The 19,325-nt window shown below is 39.0% G+C and overlaps 1 pseudogene; it reads left to right on the forward strand.

Annotated features, from left to right (window-relative positions):
* Positions 1-951: 951 nt before the first annotated feature.
* Positions 952-2,864, forward strand: LOC143656768 (BAG family molecular chaperone regulator 2 pseudogene; annotated as a pseudogene).
* Positions 2,865-19,325: the final 16,461 nt, after the last annotated feature.

Below are 19,325 nucleotides of genomic sequence, written 5' to 3' on the forward strand. Positions count from 1 at the left end.
CTGGCTCCTTCCTTTAGTTTCTCGCATTGTTACCTTCTCGCATTATTACCTGGGTGCTTCCTGTCCGGAGCACCCAGCAAAATGGTGCTAGGAGACGCAGATCTCAGTGACCTGTGATTTCTGGTAAATTCTTGGACAGTGGACTCGACGTTTCCTTTCTAGGCACTTGGATATCAGTATATTCCGTTGAAAACGTGACTTTTCCGCCACTTCGTCAGTTCTAACACCTGCAGTTCAGACTTCCATATTTCCATTAAATTACAAATGAAAATGCAAATATCTTTTTTAAATCAAGGTTCACGAGTTCATTATATTAGTAACTGCTTAGCATTTCTGTCAAATCAGAAAAATTTGGAAAAGGCTTTAAATAGATTCTCCAGCCTCTAATTTTGCAGTAGAGAAAAGTGACGCTCAAAGAAGTTGAGGATTCCACCAGATCAATACCAGAAGCTGGGTCTTCCTCCTACCTTTTTTACTGTTCCCCAAACTTACACTGCCTCATTTATTTTTCTGCAGGATAATAAGAAGCTTTCATCGGTATAGGGAGAAAATGGCAAAATCACTTAGTGTCTTCTAAAAATAAAGCCATTAATCCTGTCATTCCGTTCAATTTTCATTTAAGAAATATAAGAGATGCTGAGCAAAGAGTGTTAGCTGCCTGATTCCACAGATACATTGCGAAGAAATCCAAATAAAGTGGAGAACAAATCCAAACACAGTGACAGGAATGGAAGTTACATATTTTAAGCTAAAAGACTAGGTTTCCCCATGATCTCTTGAAGGAAAGATAAAATCAGCTTAAAAACATTTTGTCAAGTAGACCTGCAATGCAGTGCCACAGAATTATCCTTTAAATGATAGATATTTCTTGGACTGTTTTGCTATAAATAGCTAGTGACATTCTAGAAGAGGTCTTCAGTTTTAGAGAAAGACGATTTGGAGTAAGTTTATATGTTGTTAGCAGTGGGATTCCCAGATGCTTATTGTACCCAGCATCATGCACACCCCACCAACCCAGCTCTGCCCTTCCTGCCTCTTTTCTACACTGCCAGCAAGAGTGCTTGCAACCTTGCTCTGGAAAGGAAGACTCTTAAGGTAAGTGACCTTCTGGATAGAACTGCGATTTGGATTATAAATAAAGGAGAAAGTATAGAAAACTGGTAAATGTAAGAAGTAAGTGACAGGTGAAAATAAAGTCTCAGAAATAAGCGTAATCATATGAGGTAAACCAGTGGGGAATTACTCACAAGTCAAACTGAATAATTCCAGTGAAAAATTCGGTTGTCTGAGTGGGGTATTATCATCAAGTTAAATAGTTTCCTCTTTTGTGTATTTTGTACGTACAAATTGTTGCTGTAGAGAACTTTCAAGAGACTGTTACATCACCAGAGAGGGACAAGGAATTCTTGTCAGGCTCAGCGGGTTGAAAGAAAAAACAAAAACCACACTCGACCTGCCGCTACCTGGGGCAAGTGACCCCACGAAGGCTCAGATGCTCAGTCCAAGATCATCGTGAAAAGCCAACGAGGGGCGCTTCTACCGCTCACCCTCCTGGCTGAAGAGCCTGGACCAGCAGAGAGCTCAGGGTTGAAGCTTTGAGAGAAGCAGCAACTACTGTTGAGCAACAGAAAGAAATCCTCTTGGAAATGATCCGCAGTATCTAAAAGAGCACATGAGGCAGATTAGCAATGAAGAAAGAGTATTAAATCCAACCACAAATCGTTTGATGGGACGAACTCTCCACCCCACTGAGACTTCCACTGTTGAAGTCTCAGTGGAAGCAATTAGAAACCTCCAGCACAAGGAATCTCTAAAGCATGCCACCAGAATTATCGATGAGGTAGTCATTAAGTTTCTCGATGATCTGGGAAATGCCAGGAGATGTTTAATGTCGCTGTACAGTGCATGTATCTGAGGTACCCCCTGGGCCAGTTGATCAGAAATTTCAATCTATCGTAATTAGCTGTGCTGTTAAAGATCAGAAGAAAAGAGAAAATTAGAGATTCTACCTAGAAATATTGAAATCTCTGACAGGGCCATCAAGCAATTAGAACATTCTAAAGCAGCTGGTTCCAAAATTCTGTAACAAAATTCTCAAAGCAGATTAAATTAGTTTTCAACCTTAAGAACACTTACAAATAATGATATCAAAATGAGAAAATACTAGTTTAAGTGATGACTAGTTCTTTATGTTAGGCATAACCACTCATTTGAAAGAGAATGACTTTCATTCTCATTCAGATGCAAAAGTTTCAGATGAAAACATGAGTATGGTGAATAACACAATTAAAACTAGAAAATTTTTAATTATTTCAAGTTCTAGTTTTTAGATTGAATTCTTGTTTTGTAGAAATATCTAGCACCTACTATTTACTTTTTAACTAATATAATATATATATGATTACATAGTTTGCAGGGGAAAATAAATGCTCCGTTGGGGCAAAAGGCTTCACTGCTCTTTCCTCTGCTTTGCCTGGCATGGAAACTCATGGGCATGTGGGGCATTTAGTTGACTAGAAATTCTTTACCTTACGTAGCACACACTGTGCATGTATTGTTATCAAAGCACTGTATTTAAAAGGATAAAATAAATTGCGAAACATGATCCCTACCATATGTCTTTCATTCAACAAAAAATTTGAGGGCATCTGTATCAAATTTTTTTTTTTTTTAAACATGGGCAGGCACTGGGAATCGAACCCGGGTCCACTGGCATGGCAGGCGAACATTCTTGCCTGCTGAGCCACCGCGGCCCGCCCTCAAAGTGTTTTTTAACTTTAAAGATTTATGTGTCTTATAATATGAATGTATCTTTTGATGTACATGAAAACATGACATAAAATGTGAGGAAAAACCACCAAGAATTTTACCACTGAATAATTATATATTTATTTTATATGTTTTTAAATGCATTATTTCTATAAAATTTTAATTACAAAAACAAAAAAACAGACTGACAGACAATTGGGTAGAAATGTGGTTTAATTGATTATAAATCTGGAAGAATCTTAAAACAGCTGTGATGGTTAGGTTCTGGTGTCAGCTTGGCCAAGTTATAATGCCCAGTTATCTGGTCAGACAAACAACTGGCCTGACGGGTGCTGCAACAATATTTGTGGCTGGTTGATAAACTGGAAAGCTTGGTGTGTTAAATCATCAGTCAGTTGATCGGGTCTGTGGCTGATTACATCCAAGATCAACTAAGGCCTGTCCCCCACCAAAGAGATAATCCTATCAGTTGAAGATTTTTAAGGAAGAAGAGAGACTTTTCCACTGCTTCTTCAGCCAGCGAGACTCTCTTGTGGAATTCGTCCAGACTCTTCATCAGAGCTGCCAGCTTCACAGTCTGCACTGCGGATTTTGGACTTCCATTCCCACGATTGTATGAGCCACCTTTATAAGTCTCATATTTATTGCTATCTGCTGTTGGTTCTGTTTCTCTAGAGAACCCTGACTAATACAGCTTCTAATTGGATTCTCTAACTTTAGGCCACTGAATACCCCATTCATTCAAAAAGATTATTGTATTTCTTATTTTAAAACGTCTTCAAGGAGGAGGAATCCAGTCTCTTTTGATAACCTAAGTTTAATCAGGCTAAATTTTGTACAATTGACCAAACAGTTCGTTTTTAAGCCCATTTCCTTTTACACAGGAAATGAGTCTTGTTCAGAGAATGCCTCAGGGCTAACTGCAGACTTTGTAATAACTTTGGCCAACTAGTAAATTTTATAAAAGGCAAGGCAGGATTAAACAGCATCTACCAAATAACTCATTGAGACATTTCACACATATAATTTACAATAAAAGGACACAATTGTGTGGATAGGTTTGTGAATTATTAGTCTCCTAAAATTATATTTGATCTTCTTATAATTAGGTTTTTATATGCTACTCCTTGAAGTCTGGTCTGTGGTCTCCAATAGGAAAGAATCCAGCAACCTAATTAATGCTAACGTGCTAGCATTATTTTAAAAGTTATTCCCCTAGGCCGGTGGTTTCCAAACTTATGCACACATAAAAATCTCCTGGGAAGGTTGTTAGAATACAGATTCCTGAGCCCTGCTGGAAGATTCTGATAGGTCAGAGGTAGAGCTGTGAATCTGAGTTTTCAGTCCCAGCTCCCCAGTGAGTTTGAAGATGGCAGTCCTTAAATCACGTTTGAAACCTCTACCCAAGATGGAGAATAACCATTCCCTTTCCCATAAAACCTTTTATTATAGAGAATTTAAAGAGGCAAGTAAATTTTAGAAATGGAATCCTAGGTTCCAACTAGAGATGGCAAGGGGGCAGCATTTCCAGAATCAACTACAGAGTGTTGGAAGCCTCCTACTCACAAATATCCCCCCAAAGACTCCATAACTTTGAAATTCTGGGGAACGTATGCTCCTTTTAAGAGTATAATATATAATGCAAAAAATTCTGAATGTTACCTAAGTAAATCATTCGTTAATGGAACTCACTTTAAAAGATAATTTGGGCCTCCACCCCACTCCCCACCCCCCCAATCAACCCCCTGCTGCCGCAGCCACTGACATGGGGCTGCAAGCCCGAGGCAGTTGGGGCAGGGGTGTTGGCGCGGAGCGGGAGGCCAGGATGGGGTGCTGTGGCTGCTGGCAGTGGCCCTCATGTGCTGCTGGTGGCTGCAGGGCTCTCAAGATAAAACTCTGCGGGACAGCTTCAGCAGTGCCGCAGCCTGAGACGCTCCGTGCCAGATCATTGGCCACTTCATGTTCCACGGTGATCATGCTCGGTGATCATGCTCTTCTGCATGTCAGAATCAACAGTATAGCAGCAGCTGGGAAAGAAGCTAAACTCTTCTTGTTCCAAGCCCATGAATGGCTACAGCTGCAGGAAAGCAGTCCTGGCTATAGCTGTAGCGAAAAATTATCCAAAGCTCAGTTAGCAAGTACTGGCATCACTATCCATTCAATAAACAAAGTACTGGCATCACTATCCATTCAATAAACAAAGTAGAAACCATGGAGTCTTCTAACACAACAAATCTTTGACCTCTCTACCTCCTTCATATCCATCAGTATTATCTTTATTTTACAAATGAAGAAATTGAGTATCATTGTTTATATAACTTGCCACGGCCAAATGGAAGGTAAGTATTGAAGCCAAGATTAAAACACCGATCCATGTGATACCAGTATCCATGAGGGGTTTTTTTCCCACTATATCATTACTTTTTTGGACCAGATTCAATAAAATAATTCTTATATTTCTGTAATTTCTATTTTTCTACTTTCAGTAACTTTTTAAGAATAGCCAATCAAAAAAATATGTTAGGAACATGGATGAACCTTGAGGACATAATGCTGAGCATAATAAGACAACACAATGGGATAGGTACTATATGATTTTACTAATATGAACCCTCTGGAAAATGAAAACTCAGTCTTAAAATGTAAGATATAGGGAACCTAGAGAAAGACTGAAGTTGGGAAAGGGGAAATGGTTACCAGTATGTACAGACTAGTTAACAAGGTTGAACATAAATGTATGAGAATGGGTAGAGGTGATGGTAGTTCATTAGTGGGTTTATAAGTAATAGTGCTATATTGAAGGTGAATATGATTGAAAGGAGTTGTTTAGAGCCCTGTACCTCATTGTTTAGCACTACAAATATAAATAAGTTCTTGCATGAACTACTTTAAATTATGACACTTGTACAAAGAGTTTATAATAGAAGGATATTTGCAAAAAACTACTTATTGCATGTTATTTCTATAGTTAACAGGAATACTAGTACCACAACAATACTAGGAGTAAATGATTGGGGAGGAACAAGAGTTAAAGGAAGTTTTGGATTTTCTCTTTAGTGTGGGTGTGTCTTTCTGTTATTTTTCTCTGTGGAGCAATGAAAATTGTCTAAAATTGATAATGTGATGATTATGCAACTAAGAGAGGATAGTGTGAAACCTTGCTTGTTTTGTATAGAAATATGCTATATGAATATATCTCAACAAAATTTGCAGATTCAGAATAAATGAACAGAGAGATTCAAGTGCTAGAGAAAATGTGGAGAGAGAGGTATACCTATTCAACATTGGTAGGGTATTAGAATGGGGTAGCCCTTCTGGAGGGTAATGTAGTGGATCCACAGGAGGCTAAATATAGGGTTGCCATATGATTAGGCAATCCCATTATTGGGAATATACTTGAAAGACTTGAAAGCAAGGACTCAAATAGACATTTGTGCCCTGATGTTTATGGTAACATTATTCGTGATACCCAGTGAATGGAGGTGTCCGAAGGGTGCATTGACTGAGAAGCAGAAGGGCAAACTGTGGTGTATACTTATGATGGGATATTGTGCAGCTACAGAAAGGAACAGAGTCAAGAGGCATGCGACAAGGTGAATGAACCATGAGAACATTATGTTGAGCAAAAGAATCCAGAAACAGGAGGACAAATATTGTAGTCTCTTTTAGAAAATACTTAAAAGAAAATTCTGGCCTAGATTGTAAGCTGTTATAGCAGTCACATTTAGTCCCGAGCTTTAAGTGTTATTTCTAAATTCTGAAATGCTATACTATATGTGTATAACCTGTTGTTTTCTTGGGACTTGGGTACCTGTGTGACACCTAAGAGTCAGAGATGGAGTTTTGCAGCTCTGAAAGTCAGCATTGCTATATATGGCAACTGTTAAAGAAGCCAAAAAAGAGATCAGTCTTCAATTAGAGATAAGAATGAAGGCAATCTGGTTGGGACTTAGGTAAATCAGAATACCGAGTAAAGGTTATCATTTGTGTTTTAGAACTTCACCTACAGTATGAAACTAAAGGAGCACGGTTTATTTTATCCAAAACCTAAATTTTCTGCAGCACACAATCTAACTTACCTGTCTGGCCAGTTCAGTTAAAAGGTCTAAACACATAGAGCTTAGAATTGGGAATGAGGTCTTAAAATTCTATACAGCTTAATGTAATACCTTGACACATTCCAGAGTATGTTGGGCATATAATTTTAAAATATTGGCAAAGTCTCTTGAGGGACTGGAGAAAAAATATGGAACTATTAAACTTTCCCACCTAGGAAATCCTGATATTGTCTCAAACATTAGGGACTCCCAACTGAATAGGCCAAGCCCTTGATCTTGAGGCCGGCTCTTACAAAACTTATCTCCGTAACGGAGAAGCTAATCCACCTATAATTATGTCTAAGAGTTACTTCCAGAAAACCACTTTTGTTGCTCTCTGTCTCTAAGCCCAACTCTGCAAATAGAATCATTAACTTCCCCACTGTGTGGCACATGACGTCCAGGGGTGTAAGTCTCACTGACAACTTGGGACATGGCTCCTAAGGCTGAACCTGTCCCTCACACCATGGAATTGACAATGCCTCCCTGACCAAAAGGGGGGAAATAAATGTAACAAAATGAAGTATTAGTGGCAAAGAGAGTTCAAATAGAGTTGAGAGGCTATTCTTGAGTTGAGAGGCTATTATTACTCTTTTGCCAGCTTCGGCTAGATATTGCTAATTGCCCTGGTATTCCAAGCCCCAACTAATAGTATTTCTGTAAACCCGAAAGAATACCCAGGGCTCTGTCTGAGACTCTATAAAAAGTTTCACTAAGTTTATTTTTCAGAAACTTAAAACCTCTAGATGGTTCTTAGGCCAAATAAACCCTGAAATCCAGTTACTATTCTCTCCAAGAACATAAACTAGTTGCATCTCCCTACTCTGTGTTGGCAGTCTTTTCAATATGAAGAAATTAGAATGGTCATTGCCAAAATATCCCTAAAGATTGGGAGAATGATCAAAGGAGATGGAGAAATTCAGACAGAGAAGACACGATTTAACGAATGAATATGACTTCTGAATCTTTATATTGATATTTCTTTTTAGTCTCCAGTGTCATAGAGCAGCTAGAAGGAAAAACCTGAAATTGTGGAATTGTAAAACATACCATGCTTTGAAATTTGTTCTATAACTGTTAAAGTGTATTTTGAAATTTATTGCTTTTTTGTATATATGTTATATTTCACAATACAAATGTTTTAAAATTAAAATAATAATAATAATAATTTGATTGTTTTCTTCTTAACATCCAGCTGAGATGAACCAAAATCAGGAACTGGGTGTATTAATTGGCCATTTGGGAGCTTGAATCACTTTTGTCGACCAACTGATTCTTCACTAAGCCCTGCAAACCATGTCTGTCTTTGACCTCGATATTAATACTGCTTTTGCTCATTGTCACCACACCCTTAGAATTCAGGGCAAATTCTGTAGCTTCTACTTCCTTAACGACTAATAAAACCTTATTTCTAAGATAACTATATATAGGTTTACTTCTTTTATGATTACCTCAATTCCACTTTGGAAAAAGAGGACAGCCATAAATTAATTCCTTTGTCAGGTCGAATACTTTGAAACAGAGCAGCATCATTCCCATTTCTGTGGGGAGGTGATTGAGAGGGTGGGCATTAGCTCTGACACCATCCTGGCTGGGTTTGATAATCCTGGTTCCACTCTTTACTAGCTCTGTGTCGTTAGGTGAGTTACTTAACTTCTCTGTGTCTCCATTACAACCTCTGAAAAATGGAGCATAATATCAAAAACCTATAGTATAAGGTTGTTAAGATGGTTAATGAGCTTGTAGAATAATGCCTGGCACAACAGGCGTTCAATAAAAATTAGCTAATTTTTCTTTTCATTATCTATTGTTAAATATTAAAATGTCAAAGGAATTGCTTTTAAGGCAGCTTTCATTTTCATTTTTCCCTCTTTGTTTTCATACCTAAAGAAACCAATATAGGATGTAAGGATAGTTCAGTGGTTAGAATGCCTGCCTTTCATGCAGGAGGCCCGGGTTCAATTCCCGGATCACGTACCCCAAAGTATATATATATGTATTTTCTAAATCAGAAAATTGTGCTTCTTATCTTATGGAATGCTGATATTTGTTTAAATAGTATTACTATTACCCTTGCTAGTGTTTTATTGCTCTTGATTTAGGGTTTCTGTGATCAAAACCAAAATTTAAAAATCAATAAATATGTATTTTAATATTCTGGAGAAAGAATGGAGGCACCAATACAGTAAAGGTTATTACCCTGGTTTGGGGACAGGGAGTAGAGGAGTGGAAGGTGCCCCAAGGTTAGAAGACATGACTTTCATGACACTCCTACCTGCCCAGGAATTCTGCAGAGCAACAGGCAGGTTAGTGAAGAAGTTGCTATTAGATAAGTCACTATGTCCCATGACTATTTAATCATTGAAAAATTTTAATTTTGCTGAACCACAGAAGGCAGCAAAAAACAGTAACTGAGAATTTATTGAATTAGTACTGTCTGTCCCATAGCTAATGCAAATAGGAGGCTCAAGGTTAGTCAGCACATCCTTCTAAGAACACGAGATGGTGCTGTTAATTCAGTTTGGGGATTCTAACTGTCAGGAACCCGCCATCTGTCTTCTTTCAACAAAGAGCAAAACATTTTTAAAAAAATCCCCGCCCTTATAGAGCTACAGGCTAGTGGATGTAGCAGAGAGAAAACAATTACAAGTAAACATAATAAGTAGTATTACAATATACTATATAGAAGGTGGTAAGTGCTATGGAAAGTAAAGCAAGAAAAATAAAACAAGAAGGCAGTTGTAAATGTAAATAGGCTGGTGGGGTGGGCCTGGTTAAAAGGATAACATCTGAAGGAGGTAAGAGAATGAGCCATGGGGACATCAGAAGGAAACCGTACTAGGAAGAGTCACGAGGGCAGAGGTCCTAAGGCCTGGTCTGTTTCAGTAATTGTACAAGGCTAGGGTAGCTGGAGAAGAGGGAGCCAGGGGGAGAATCCAGGGGAAGAGGAGGCCAGATCATGTAAAATCATTCTGGGCTACTGTAGGGACTTTGACTTTTACCCTGATTTTTGAACAAAAACACCTTCAATAGAGGTGATGATTTGAAACGAATGTTGGGAAACCAAGTGAATTCGTGATATGAGGTATCATGAAGTGGGGGCAAATTAACACTACTTAAGTAAACTCAGTGGTTTATGAGATACATTAATTTAAAGGGAAAAAAATACATCAGGCAAGGAGTGGCAGAACTCTAGCAGGGAGAGAAGGGCTTTTGTGCATTGGGGAGCACCTAGCATGGGGTGCTGGTGTTCAAAGGGGTAAAAAAGGCTTTCTTGCAGTAAGGCAGCCAGCAGCAAGGAGTCAAGCTCAGTTGAGGGGAGAAGGGCATCTCTGCGGGGAGGAGGTGGTGGTGATCGAAGTTTGTTACAATCAAAGGATAGATCCAATGAATTAAATATACTACGGATAGTGGGAACCAGGTCTCTCCCTGCCAGAGAAAGGAATAATAGATACAGAGAGGAAGAAAGCTAGAATGAGTCCTATGGTGCTCGATTGGAATTAGAGTTATCCGTGTGAACTCATAGAGTTCAGTAAATAAATAGTAATTGTGGTAGTTAGATTCAGCTGTCAACTTGGCCAGGTGCGCGTACCTAGTTTTGTTGCTGTGGACATGAGCCAATGGTACGTGAACCTCATCTGTTGCTGATTTACATCTGCAGTGGGTTAGAAGGCAGGCCTGCTGCAATGAATGACATTTGGCTTAATTGGCTAGTGCTTAAATGAGAGAGCACAACATAGCACAGCCTAAGCAGCTCGGCATTCCTCATCTCAGCACTCGCAGCTCAGCCCAGGCCTTTGGAAAAGCAGAAAGAAGTCACCCCAGGGAAAGTTGTTGGAACCCAGGGGCCTGGAGAGAAGGCCAGCAGAGACCATCCTGTGCCTTCCTGCATAAGAAAGAACCTCAGTGGAAAGTTAGCTGCCTTTCCTCTGAAGAACTAACAAAATAAATCCCCTTTTATTAAAAGCCAATCCATCTCTGGTGTATTGCATTCCAGCAGCTAGCAAACCAGAACAGTAATGAACATAGATGTCAATGTGTGTGTGTGTGTACATATGGTCCCTAGTTCCCAATAGCAATGAGCATCCAGCGCCCAGCTCTTGCCTTCCAAGTACCATTCATCTTTAAAAAGAACTAAGGTTCTGTCAAAAGACCTGCAACAAAAACCCAGATGAGCTATGCAGATTGTACCAGTGTGCCAACTTGTCTTTTCAACTAATTAATAGCTTCTTTCACAGAGAGCAAATTTGTGTTTTGATGAGGCCCATTCCATCATTTTAAAAATTTAATGAATTAGGGGAAAAAAAAGAACTAGGGTTCCTTGGAAAAGGAAAAAAAAAAAAAACAGGAAAAGAGCAAGCTATGCCTGGAACATCTTGTGCCAAAAAATAAGAAAGTGTTCAAAAATGATGTGTCAATAGGATACAAAAGCTTGAAGGAGACTCATGTTAGTCAAATCCTGGAAAGTTTGAGCATCAAAATTAAGAGTGAGATTATAACCCATTAAATAAACAGGGAAACCCTGAGTCCATGCCAATGTAACTAAATGAATAAATTAGGAAGTTTAATGAAGAACGGGACATTTACATAGATTTAAAGCGCCTCCTCACAAAATACTTATTAACTACAAAGGGGAAAAGAATAACTACAGTGGAGAAGCCTGGCAGACATCACATAATAAAGTGCTCAAGCATCCCATTTGGAATGGGACAAATCAAAATCATGCGCTGCTTTATAGGAAATAGGAGAACACAGCATCACTTTTGTGGCATTCCTGCCAAAGATTCTTAACCTGAATCTAAATCATGAGGAAACAGACAAACCTAAAATGAAGGATATTCTACAAGCGAACTATCTTGTAATCTTCAAAAGTACAGAAGTCATGAAAGTCAAGGGTCAAGACCCTCTGGTAAACCAGGGAGGTTTTTTAGGGTCTGTTGTTGACTGAAGGCGATTGAGAAACACAAATGAAGGCAATGCATTCTGAACGGGATTCTTTTGCTGTAAAGGATGTTCTTGGGGACAATTAGGGAAACTTGAACTGGGTTTGATGATTAGATAGTAGTGATGTATCAATTATTAATTTCCTGATTTTGAGGGTTTTGTTATGATTATGAAGGAGAATGTCCGTGTTTGCAGGACACTACCTATTCTAGTTTGCTAACCGCCAGAATGCAATATACCAGAAACAGAATAGCTTTTAAAAAGGGGAATTTAATAAGTTGCTAGTTGACAGTTCTAAGGCTGAGAAAATGTCCCAATTACAACAACCTATAGAAATGTCCAATCAAAGGCATCCAAGGAAAGATACCTTGGTTCAAGAAGGTCAATGAAGTTCAGGGTTTCTCTCTCAAGTGAAAAGGCACATGGCAAACACAGTCAGGGCTTCACTCTCAGCTGGAAGGGCACATGGCGAGCAAGCCATCATCTGCTAACTTTCTCTCCTGGCCTCCTGCTTCATGAAGCTCCCCGGGAGGCCTTTTCCTTCTTCATCTCCAAAGCGCTGGCTGATGGACTCGCTGCTTCGTGGTGCTGCAGCATTCTCTGCTCTCTCTGAATCTCTTTCATTCTCCAAAATGTTTCCTCTTATATAGGACTCCAGAAACTTATCAAAACCCGCCCAAATGAGTGGAGACATGTTGTCACCTAATCCAGTTTAACAACCACTCAATTAAATCACATCTCCAGGGAGATGATCTGATTACAGTTTCAAACATACAGCATTGGATAGAGATTATTCTGCCTTTATGAAATGGGATTTAGATTAAAACATGGCTTTTCTAGGGGACATACATCCTTTCAAACCAGCACACTACCCAAAGGTATTAAGGGACAATGGAACATCCAGTCAACCCTGAGTTTTCTTATTCCTACTGTCAACTAGGTAGGACATAAGGGCGAGGGCTACACTGGGTAGGAGTGTTCATTAGTAAAGATTTCTTAGAAGAAAATATGGCAGCACCCACCTAAAAATAGTATGCTTTTCCAGGAAAATTTCCCATAGAAATCTCCTACATGTGTGCTAACATATGTGTACAAAGTATTCATTGCCATATTATTGGTTATAATAAAAAATTGGAGACAATCCATAGTTCCATAAATTATGTTCATTCACACAATGAAGTGCCAAGCAACTATTGAAGAATGAGGTGAATCTATACATGCCAACCTAGTGTGAGGAGGAGAAACCACACAGCAGAGCAATACATGCATCTGATTCCATGTGGATAAAGATATGTGCGTGCGTATCATCCTATTTGTGTATGATGTTTTAAAAAGGCAGGAAGACAAAGCACTAAACTGTTAGCAATGGTAGCCAGTAGGTTGGGGAGCAGAAATGGTTAGTAGTAAAGGAGACTATCATATTTTACCCTATGTATTTTGGTATTGATTGAACCTTTTTTTTTTTTTTAATATTTTCATTGACAAAACAACATACCAACACAAACATTCTTAACATGCAAACATTCCATACAGGGTATACAATCAATGGCTCACAGAATCATCACATAGTAATATATTCAGCACCGTGATCATTTTTCAGAACATTTGCATCACTCCAGAAAAAGAAATAAAAAGAAAAAACTCATACATACCATACCCCTTACCCCTCCCTCTCATTGACCACTAGTATTTCCATCTACCCAATACATTTTAACCTTTGTTCCCCCTATTATTTATTTTTATTCGTATTTTTTACTCATTATATCTTTATATGTTATATCTTTATACGATCATCTTCAAGAAACATGACTACTGTAACACAGCTCTACGGTTTCAGGCACTTCCCTCTAGCCTAATAGACTTTAAACTAAAAGGGAGCTATCTATGCAATGCGTAAGAATAACCTCCAGGATAACTTCTCAACTCTGTTTGAAATCTCTCAGCCACTGACACTTTATTTTATCTCATTTCTCTCTTCCCCCTTTCTGTAGAGAAGGTTTTCTCAATCCCTTGATGCTGAGTCTCAGCTCATTCTAGGATTTCTGTCCCATGTTGCCAGGAAAGTCCACACTCCTGGGAGTCATGTTCCACATAGAGAGGGGGAGGACAGTGAGTTTGCTTGTTGTGTTGGCTGGAGAGAGAGACCACATCTGAGCAAAAAAAGAGGTTCTCTTGGGGGTGACTCTTAGACCTAATTTTAAGTAGTCTTGACCTATCCTTTGTTGGGTTAAGTTTCATATGAACAACCCCCACGATTGGGGGCTCAGCCTATTACTTTGGTTGTCCCCACTGCTTGTGAGAATATCAAAAATTCAACTTGGGGAAGTTGAATTTTCCCCTTTTCTCACCATTCCCCAAAGGGGACTTTGCAAATACTTTTTTATTCACTGTGCTGATGCCTATTTTCATCATTATTCTGTAACTCTAGACCAGCATTTGCCAATAGAACCTACTATATTGATGGAAATGGTCTGTGTCTGTGTTATCCAATATTGTACACATTACCCAAATATGGCTTTTAAAATTTAAGCAAATTAAAATGGAATGGAATTTACAATTCAGTTCCCAAATTGAACTATCCACATTTCAGGAGCTCATTAGCCACGTGTGACTGGTGGCTACTATATGCGCTGTCTCTCAACAATGCAGTTATAGAACATTTCCATCATTGCAGAAAGTTCTAAACATTTCATTGGTCTAGAATTATAGAATAATAGGTAAATAATAGTGATGATGAAAGCATCACATAGCCATCCAACATACCTTTTTATTTATTATGCCCTTCAAAGTAAGTTGTAGGCATCAATACACTTACCCCTGAACACTTCAGCACAACAACACAACAAGCATAATTTACTTATGCTTTTATAGATAAAATTTTACATGTAATGGAATAAACAGATCTTAGAAAATGAATACCAATCAATAAGTTTTGATAAATGTGTACACTGTGGTGATCCAAACCCCATCATGGTAGGGTATAGATCATTACCATCACCCCAGAAAGTCATCTTATTTGTCTTCCCGTTCAGTCCTACCTCCACCCACACCCTCTGGTTTTGTTCTAATCCTAATCTGCTGAAAATTTTTAATCATAAATGCGTCTTTTTCTGCATCTATTAAAGTGATAATATGATTTTCTTCTTTTTTTCTGTTATGTAATAAATTACATTGATTAATTTTTTTTAATATTAGTGGACTTATTCTCAAATTATATGCGTTGCAATCCCCTTGGGCTTCTTTTCCTTAATTTAAATAGGTACAGAAGGAGTTAGGTGCTGAAATTTTCCACATTCAAAGTTGACGAAAAGAAAATATTAAACCCTGTTTCATATTTTTGCCAAAATCTGCCATAAAACAGAAAGAAGACCACAAAGTTTTGCCTAAATAATATAACAACTAGTGCTAGACTCATTGAGGGAAGAGGCTCTCTGAGCTTGTCTGGTATGTGGGTGGGCTGGGTCCAACATCCCAGCGGCCAAATCCATTCAAAGATTATATGCATTATTATAAGCAGGATGCCAGTCTGAGCAAAGTGCCTTAGTTTTATTGTTTTGCTTTTGTTTGAGGGGGTGAGGGATCGGGAGAAGGTTGTCACAAAGAAGGGGAGAAGTATTTAGTAATGGCTCTGGGAAATGTCCCTTCACTCTGACAAGATCAACTCAAAAGACTGTATCATGATATTGTGAATTATTGATTAAATACCAAGAATGGAATGATCATATGGTACAAATGTTCATGTTTTATGTTGTGTGTTTTTAAAAAATAAGAAAATTTAATAAATAAAAGAATATTTCATGATGCTGGTGAATAGAGGATTCTGTATGGCACTCACTGATACCACCGCGGGACCCTTTTCCTCTCTGTTTCTTCTGTATTCGTTCCCTGGACTGCCCAACAGGCTCTGGCTCACTGTCCCTTTCATCTTTAGCAAGCCGCTCGGGAAACTTCTTGCCTTTCCTGCAAACATATGTGTGGCCAGGAAGGTATTTATGCAACAGAGCCACCAGATACCATGCTGTTTAGCACATGGCTACTGTGCCAGTTTGAATCCGGGGTGGACCCCAGAAAAGCCATACCCTTTGATCCTCATTCAGTATTGCTGGGTGGGAGCATTTTGATTGTTTCTATGAAGATGTGACCCACCCAATTGTGGGTGGTAACTTTTGATTAGATGGTTTCCATGGAGGTGTCTCTCCACCCATTGAAGGTGGAGTTGCTTACTGGAATCCTTTAAAAGAGGAAACATTTTGGAGAAAGTCCCTTTTTGGTAGAGCCACGAGAAAGCCAACAGGCGCTACCATGTTGGCCATGTGCCATTCCAGCTGAGAGAGAAACGTTGAACGTCATCAGACTTCTTGAACCAAGGTATCTTTCCCCGGATGCCTTCAGTTGGACATTTCTATAGACTTGTTTTAATTGGGACATTTTCTCAGCCTTAGAACTGTAAACTAGTAACTTATTAAATTCCCCTTTTTTAAAAAACCATTTTGTTTCTGGTATATTGCATTCCAGCTGGTATATTCTATATAGAGAGAGAATATTGCTAGTATATTCTAGCAGCTAGTGAACTAGAACAGAGAACTAGAAATGCTAGGCAGTTGTAAAGCTTAGCGTTGATTGACACTTATTTCACGTCTATGAGAAACGCCCACACAGAGCAGTAACTTCCACAGTAACATTTGTCCTACACTGTCTGAAAGTCCATGCGGTGGGTAATCACATCATAGTAGTCTCCAGCCTTCTCTCTGGTTTCATACAGGCTCCCTGAAATCAGGCCAACTGAAACGGGATTTCACAGTCTTGTGGAAGATCTCTTTACACTTCTGCAGCTCCAGGCTTTGCCTCAGGGAGCTTTTCTTGATCTGAAGCACCAGCTCATCAACCGTAGTGTCATCCATATGTGATGCTTTGGGCCAAAACCCCCTGGCAGGATGCGGCTTTTTACCTGGTTGTTGACCTGGCCTTGCCATAGGGGGGATGATACCCTGCTTGCCCTGGACAATCTTTCGAGGTCTCAGTTGGAAATCAGCCATTTCATAATCTTCTTCCTCCCCCTCCTCTTCTTCCTCTTCATCATTCTCACCATCTTCACCATCCTCAGAGGCAGATTCTTCAGTATCATTTCTGCCAAGGGAGTTACGTCTGACAGTAGCAGGCTGGCAAGCTGGGAACTACCACTCACCATCTGGTACTTCATAGAGGGCAGCCTCAGGCAAAACAGGTGGAAAGTTTTATTAGCAGGCAGAACAGGTGGAAAGCTTTATTAGCACTCATCACTGCGAGCCTAGTTTGTCATCCTCACCCTTCCTTCAAAAAACTTTGCATCTAGCATTTTGTGCTGACATATCCCACTTGATACAAGTACACAGTGATTAATTTTTAATGTCAAAGTACCTTTTCCTTCCTGGGATTCGTCCCTATTAGTTATAATGTGTTGTCCATTTTATATGTTGATGTATTCATTTTACTAATACTAAGTTTTTTGTTCTTATGATCATGAGGAACTTTTGTCTATAGTTTTTGTAATGCTTTTGAAAGTTTTTGTTATCAAGATTTTTTTAGACCTCATAAAATGGATTTGGAAATGTTCCATTATCCTCTGTTTCTGAAAATGTTGTTTAAGACTGGTGTTTGTGTAAGACTGTTCTTATAATGTTGATAAATTTCACCAGTGAAGCCATCTGGGTCTGGAGTTTTCTTTAGATGTCTGCTCTCTCCGTCAGTACTCCAAACATCTACCTCAGCACTCCAAGAATATTCAAATGTCTGTGTCTGTATCTCTGTCACTTCTGAACTCTTTCTTTCTCCATGAGCTCTCTTAAAGACACCAGTAAACTGGGCGGGCCGCGGTGGCTCAGCGGGCAAGAATGCTTGCCTGCTATGCCGGAGGACCTCGGTTCGATTCCCGGCCCCAGCCCATGTAAAAAACAAACAAACAAAACAAAATATAATAAAACAAGAAAATGTTTAAAGATGTTTCCCTTTCTTCCTTCCTTCCTTCTCTGTCTTTCCTTCCCTTCCTCCCTCTCAAAAAAAAAAAAAAAAAAAAAGACACCAGTAAACTAATCAAGACCCACCTTAAGTGAGCAGGGTCACATCTCTGTTTCATCTAAAGGTCAGACCCACAATTGAGTGGGTTACATCTCCATGGAAATAATCTAATCAAAGGATACAGCCTAAATAATAGGTCTGGCCCCAGAAGATTGGATTAGGAAAAGAAAATGGCTTTTTTGGGGTACATAACAGTTTCAAACTACACATAACACATCATCAATTTGTTGTAGTGCAGGTCCCCTGATGATAAGCTTTACTGGTTTTTGTTTATCTGAAACTACCTTTATTTTGCATTCATTCTTTAAAGATATATATATATTTTTAAATATGGGCATACTCTAGGAATCGAACTCAGGTCTCTGGCATGGCAGGCGAGAACTCTGCCACTGAACTACCACTGCCCGCCCAAAATATTTTTTATTTAAGTACAGAATTCTGCATTGGCAAGTATGATGATTGGGTTCAATGTCAAGTTAGCCAAGGTGATAGTGACCAGTTGTCTGGTCAGATTAGCACTGGTCTAACTGTTACTGCAAGGATATTTTGTGGCTGGTTGATAAACCAGAAGGTTGGTTTATTTAATCATCAGTCACTTGATTGTATCTCTGACTAATTACATCTACTATCAACTAAGGGCACACCTTCCACAAATGAGAGAATCCAATCAGTTGAATTTGATCCAATCAGTTGAAGACTTTTAAGGGAGAAGAGAGAATTTTTGTTGCTTTTTCAGCCAGGAAGCCTCTCCTGTGGAATTTATTCAGACCCTTCATTGGAATTACCAGCTTCACAGCCTGCCCTACAGATTTTGGACTCTTGCGTCCCCACAGTTGCATGAGACACTTATAAATCTCGTATTTACAGATATCTTCTGTTAGTTCTGTTTTTCTAGAGAAGCCTGATTAATACAGTTTGGCAGTGGAGTGGTTCTTGAGAACAGAATCTTTAAAAAATGGTTTTTTGCATTTGGTTTTCTACTCTGATTAGATTCAAGGGCACTAATGACCTTCCAATTTCCAATCATCAAGGTGCCAATGAAAGTCTGTGACTTGAGTTGGCAATAGAGATATGCAAACTATCACCATTTGATTCTGCTAACTGTATGCTTACATGAGGTAAGGCTCTGGGTAAGAGTGTTTTTGACACCTTACTGGAGTTTTGTGGAGTTAAGAAGTATGGTGATGTTGACTGGTTATTCTTAGGTGTGCTGAATACAATTATGAGGGAAAGGGATGAGCAGAAGTCTTCAAATTTGCAATTTAAATGCTGTATGAAAGTTGTAAAAGTTTCTATGTGTGCCCTGAAAGAAAATATTGTTTCCTGTGGTCTCAGACTTGAGATCTCTGAAAACCAGACCCAGAGTCTTACTGTGTAAATTCCAGATTTACAGCATAAACTAAATTCTCAACTTTACAGGATGTCTGTTATTAAAGTAAGGGCTTTGATTGGAAAAGAATG

The sequence above is a fragment of the Tamandua tetradactyla genome, chromosome 15 (assembly GCF_023851605.1).
Source record: "Tamandua tetradactyla isolate mTamTet1 chromosome 15, mTamTet1.pri, whole genome shotgun sequence".
Taxonomy (NCBI): domain Eukaryota; kingdom Metazoa; phylum Chordata; class Mammalia; order Pilosa; family Myrmecophagidae; genus Tamandua; species Tamandua tetradactyla.